The sequence below is a fragment of the Culex pipiens genome, chromosome 3 (assembly GCF_016801865.2).
Source record: "Culex pipiens pallens isolate TS chromosome 3, TS_CPP_V2, whole genome shotgun sequence".
Taxonomy (NCBI): Eukaryota; Metazoa; Arthropoda; class Insecta; order Diptera; family Culicidae; genus Culex; species Culex pipiens.
The window spans coordinates 145,678,388-145,684,387 of record NC_068939.1 but is presented as its reverse complement, the minus strand read 5'-3'; the positions used below and the strand labels follow the sequence as shown (position 1 = coordinate 145,684,387).

Below are 6,000 nucleotides of genomic sequence, written 5' to 3'. Positions count from 1 at the left end.
GAAGTTTAGTCATGCAAATGATGCAAATGATAACAGATCCTCAAAAGATGACCAAATGACCATCAATAACGGTTTAGATTTCTACAAAACCCATTGACACGGAATGGCCATTAGTCCATACCAAATGGCCTAGGATTCATGCAAACGGCAACAATATCCCCCCCTCTGATCAATCCTTAGTAATGACGGAATATATGACAAAACCCAATCAGAACCGAATATTGTTCGACGGACCGAAGACCTTTCACCTCCCGGAGTATCTATGCGAACGCCTATAAAACCCGCTCCCGCGGTGGCGGTCATGGCGACCGGCACGAATCTAATCGCGCTCTTGTGTTGCTTTTAAATTGACACAATATTAAAATTTATTTTCATGAATGTTTATGACATTAGACGACCCTCCCCTACCCCTGTTTGTCCGGAGTCCTCCGTGCAGCAACTCACTTGTCAAAGAACCCCTTTTACGGAATCCGGAATCTCCGCACGGAGATGTCTGATGGCATAGACAAATCGACGCCGTCGTGCTTACTTGTCGCTCGTCGCTTTTTGACGTTCCGAGAAAAACGCGTTTTAATGTTTGACCTTGAATAAACAAAAAAACGAAAGCACGCAATGTAAACAATAACAAAAACGTTTTGTGTGGTTGATCATTTTGTGCATCGTCCTGAAGTTTGGTTGAATTGAATTGCTGGAGTCCAAAGTTATAAATACAAATGTATACGGTAGGCGGTCTTGTACGTGTGTCAAACGCGTTCTGACCTGAAATCTCTTTGGCCAATTGTCGCACTAACATCAATTTTCAGGCTGTATCCAGATATCACGACAAGATTGAGACTTCTTCAATATGAAAAGTGACAAAAATGCACGGAGTTTTCGAAATTTGTGGATCTCAAAGGAACACGGAAAATCGAGTAAACACTCTATTTATGAGTTTTTGATGACATACCGGAGTTTCCCAAAAAAGGAGGGGCGAGAGATTCCGGAGATCGGGAACTCTGCCAGTGTCACCAGCACCAAACACTTTCCAAATCCGCAACGGGACACACGATGAGCTAATGGGTGGTTGGTGTCCTCGTTGAAGTCTGCTTCTGGTTGCGGTGATGGCTTTCAACCGCGCCGTGTTGTCATCGTCACGGAACGTTCCGTGAGTGGTTGGTAATGTTGTTCTTGCCCCCACACTCTTGAACTCTCTTCTGTTCCTCGTCGAGAGGACTTTCAAGTCCTCCCAGAAATGCAAACAACAACCTCCGCGATAATGCTTTTATGCTCGCTCGCTCGTAATTCTCGAGGGTATAATTTTCATTTTTCATTTTCTAAATTTAAAATAAAAAGCCCGCGCTCGCACGAATGATTAAATGGAGAGCTGCTCTGGACGAACTGGAGGTGAATGGGATGCTTCTGAGGATTCTTCTGCTGCTACTGCTGGTGAGTTTGGATGAACGTGGTGTTCAGCTACTTCTGCTACTGGGCCTGTAGAACCCTTTGAAACTGGATGGGAAATTGTGTGATGTAGGGATGATCAGGGTATTAAAGTAATTTTCAAAACTGTTACAAAACTGATCTTGAATGCAAAACTTATATTGGAATTTGGAAATATTTTCATATTTAAATAAAATTCTATTCCAGATTTGAGGACCCAATCTATTTTCAATCTTACAAGTTTCCCATTTGACTAAAACTAGGTTAAAATCATTAGCTTATCATTCATAATTTTTTCTACTTGAAAATAATTATTTTTCTAAGATCTTTCAGAGTATTCCAGGGGGGGATTAGTAATAAACAAAATTTCAAGCCTGATTTATGAAATTTTGAAACAAAAAGTATCAAAAAATGCTCAATGCCACTCCATAAAAAACACCCAAGAGATCGTCCTTTTATTGCGTAACGCAGTAGGTGGGGAGGGGGGGAAGGCCATGTTACGCTCCATACACAAATTTTAAAATCTGTATACAAATTTTATTACGAGGGGGAAGGGGATCGAAAACCCATTTTTTGCGTTACGCAATAAAAGAACGCTCTCCAAACATACAAATATTATAGTGATGTAAGCTATTCATTGCAAATAAAATTACCAACAATTTTCACAAAAATACGTATTTTTTCTGTATCAAATTGCAAAAAAATACTCCAAACTTTAGTTACTGCATTATAGCTATCAAACATTTGGAGATTTTTGCAAACCACTGTGGTCCAGATAGCAAAATTAAGTGAAAAAAGATTTCCGAAAAATTGTCAAGTTTTGAAGCTTTTGCAATTTAGGGTTAAGTTATAGAGAGAAGTGATATTCGGGGCACTTTAAGAGCTATAAAAACAAACATTTTTATTTTTAACAATTCAATTTGACTTAAGGGTCAAAAATTACATCCATTTTAAGGTTAAAAAGATGCAAATTTAAAACTTAAATATCTCGAAAAGGCGCAGGCCAAATTTTAAGCGCAAGGTTGCATTCAAAATGGGGAGATCCCCTGAATTGTCAAGTTCAAAAAAATGATGTTTGGATGATTGCTCAGATGCTTTCTATAAATTTAGTAGTAGAAGGCGTAGATCAGGATAATTTTTTTTGTGCTTCGATAAAGTTGCTTAGATTTTCAAAATCTTCCAAATTGTGAACCACCCTAATTTTCAACCAAACTAAAAATTGCCCCTTCTCATTTGTAACAACTCTTCCGAAGATACCAAAACTTCACAATTTTTCGGAAAATTAATTTTCTACCACTTAATTTTTTTTGAAAATAATTCTTTTTTACAAAACTACGTATTTCTGAAAAAACTATTTTTCTAACAATTTGGGTATCAAATGATTGGCAATTGTCATACAGTTCGAAAGTTTTATTTTAGTACTCATTTTTTCTACAAAATAACATATTTTCAAAAAAGGACTAGAAATTTTAGTTTTTAACAATATGGGTATCAAATGATTTGCATTTTTCATTCCTTCCGCAAGTATTAACACATTTATTCAAGTAATAATTTTTTTTTACAAAACAGCAAATTTAGTTATTTTACAATATGAATATCAAATAATCGGGAATTTTAAAAGTATTATTGACTAACGCATTTTTGTAAAAAAAAAATTGAGTATTTAAAAACAATATTGATTCCAATCCAAATCATATAATACCCGTTTTATTGAAAACAAAAAAAAACATAAAAAAATATTATTGAAAACTCTGTTAAAAATACATTTTGTGGAAATTTTTGGTATTTTCAAAAGGGTATTATTACTATTGAAATGTATGAAAAATTTACGATCAGATGATGAATGAAAGAATGAAACCTTTGTTGCAACAATTTTTTATGTATTTATTTCAAAAATACATAGTTTTGCGAAAATTTTATGTATTTTTTTATATTTATGATGATTTGTAAAATATATGAGATTTTGAAAATTAAGCGTTTATTAAAATGTTTTGATATTTACTCTAGTTTTTATTGCGAAAACAGACTAGAATCTATTAAAACACCCATTCACAGCTCAAGAAACATAAATTCTAATAATGACATAAAAACCTTTGTGAAATTTTCTCATCTTTCTGAAAAAAAAAAATACAAAAAATCACGACTAACATTTTAAATAAACTTTGTCTAAAATTTTGAACGCAATAGATAACTTTGAAAAAAAATGAGTTTTTACTTTTTCAAAAATTGCAACTTTTTCAAAAATCATAGGTTGCATGCACTACAACTCAAAAGTTGAAACTTTTGGTCCTCTAGAACAATTCAAGTAATGAAAAAAATAACAGAGGCGAACATTTTTCAATTTTTTTTTTTAAGTGATCTTATTTTTTTTAGTAAACTCCCAAAAAATGTCTATTTTTGAAAACGTAGACAATTTCTATTGGAGCACCCGCAGTCGAGCAGATTTGACAGTTCGCTCCATAAGAAATACATTGTAGAAAAAAGCAAAAACTGCTCGAATGGAAGTGCTCCATTACCATTTTAATGGAAAAAGAAAAAATGGTTTGTAACTCAATGTATTTCCGAGCATCCCTACAACTTTTCATAACAACATAAACGCCTCTCTCCCCAGTCTACCGATGAAAAGCGTTTCTTTCCCGAAAACAAAAAAACATACACATAAAACAAAAAACCAGAAGCAAATTCTACAAATATGCGTGTGGTTTTGTCATTTGTCTTCCTTACCCGTTATCTGTCCCGGCTGCACCGTCCAAATTGAGTTCCATCATCTGGGCACGGTTTCATCGCTCGTGCTACCGACACAGGTTCCACGAAACTTTGTCCCGTACATATTCTGGAGATGGAAAGTATGGTGGAAAATTTAATTCATGTGTCTTGTCTTATTTAGTCATCGCGACCAAACGACAATGGCAATCCGCGCGTAGTCCGCGGAAATAATGACTTTACGTGCTTGAAACTGGTTTGAAAAGGTCGTTTTTTATAAATTACTGTTTGAATTTGTAAAACAAAAATTGTCAACATTTTTTATGAATTTCATACATGTTTAATTTAAAGAACTTAATGTTTTGACTAAAAAAATCACTGCCAAACCATCAACGTCCTACTGTAATTAGACAGCTTCACGAGAAAACAGAAGGGACAAGCCTTTTTTCATAATTCCAATGAATTCGACACTGTGCGGTCATTTATCCCTGGCGGCAGTGGTGACAACTCTGCCTCCACCGCCGTGTTGCCAGATATCATCGCGCGATCCATCGGTCGCTGCCGCCATGAAAGTGTGATAAATTTGGAGGGAAATAAAAATAATGACGGGTGTTTGTTGCGTTCGGTCGGGCTCTGTGGCGAAAGGGGGAAATTTATCATGTCTGGTTTTTTTTTCAAACTTGGTTTGTATTACTTTGTTAGATTCGGGTGGGATTGAAGAGAGATGGTGGATGATGATGAGGAAAATTAATATTGTTCCCTTTAAATTTAGTAGTTCAAAGAAATGCAATGCTTTGAATACAACTAAAACAGTTCAATCAGTTTCAAGATTCTCTCAGAAACAAGTAAATTCAAAGGAAAAGAAACCTGTAACATTATTATCACCGCAGGTAACTTTTTTTTTTTTCAAAGTTGTCGTCAAAATCAGGAACCCTTCTCCGACTTTCCATCAAGCACTTAACTGGATGAAGGAAAAAGTTTTTTCCCTACCATTTCTTCCAATTTACTTTCAACTTTTCTTTGCCTCTTTCTCTAACTTGTTTTTTCCTCCGGGTAATGTCATTGTACGGCGCTCGGAAAAGTGTTTCCCAGTGGGGGAGGAAGCAACAAAAAAAATGTACCCTAAAGGGAAAAAATCGGTGTTGGGGGTGGTGCGATGGGAGAAGTTGAAAGCTATAATCTTAAGGTGCTAACAAGAATATTCGTTGAATGGTGGGGGGATGCACGGGGAACCGTTGCCGGAAGGTAATTTACTCAATTCGAGAACTCATAGAAGGGATTAATTTATTAAAAAATAGTTTAAAAAATCTATTTTTAATTTCCCACAAGTTTATGAAAAATGAACATTCAAAAATAGAGTCATTTTAAGTACTAACTACCAAATGTGAGCAATTCCCTACGAAATGGGCCGATTTCGACCATTTTTATTTTCTTGTATTTTTTATTTGGATTAAACTTTGTGGGGTCCTTCCCTATGACCAAAGAAGCCATTTTGTGTCATTGATTCACCCATACAAGTCTTCATACAAAAATGGTACGTCAATTTTCGAAAATCTGTAACCTTTCAAAGAATTTTCTGGTCAATATGATGTCTTCGGCAAAGTTGTAGGTATTGCCAAGGACTGTTCATAAAAAGTATGTATTAACTTTTTTTCACAAAAACCCATTTTCCCATATTTTTTTTTTTTGATTTTCTAAATCTATTTAAATTTTTGAGCCATAGAAAAGTATGCTCAAAAATTTTGCATCTGAGTTATGATTTTTTTTAAATGCGATTTTTGGAAAAAAAAATCAAAATTTTATTCATCAAATTTGTTTCACCTAATTTATCTTTGGAAATTTGTATGTAAGTGCCTCGTTTTCAAGTTATATCCACCG

The 6,000-nt window shown here is 34.8% G+C and overlaps 1 protein-coding gene across 7 annotated transcripts in view; it reads left to right on the top strand.

The window, feature by feature from the left end:
* The window catches only part of LOC120417143 (protein winged eye), a 370,323-nt gene that overhangs the window by 225,690 nt on the left and 138,633 nt on the right, over positions 1–6,000 (top strand). The gene's annotated exons all lie outside the window — the stretch shown is intronic.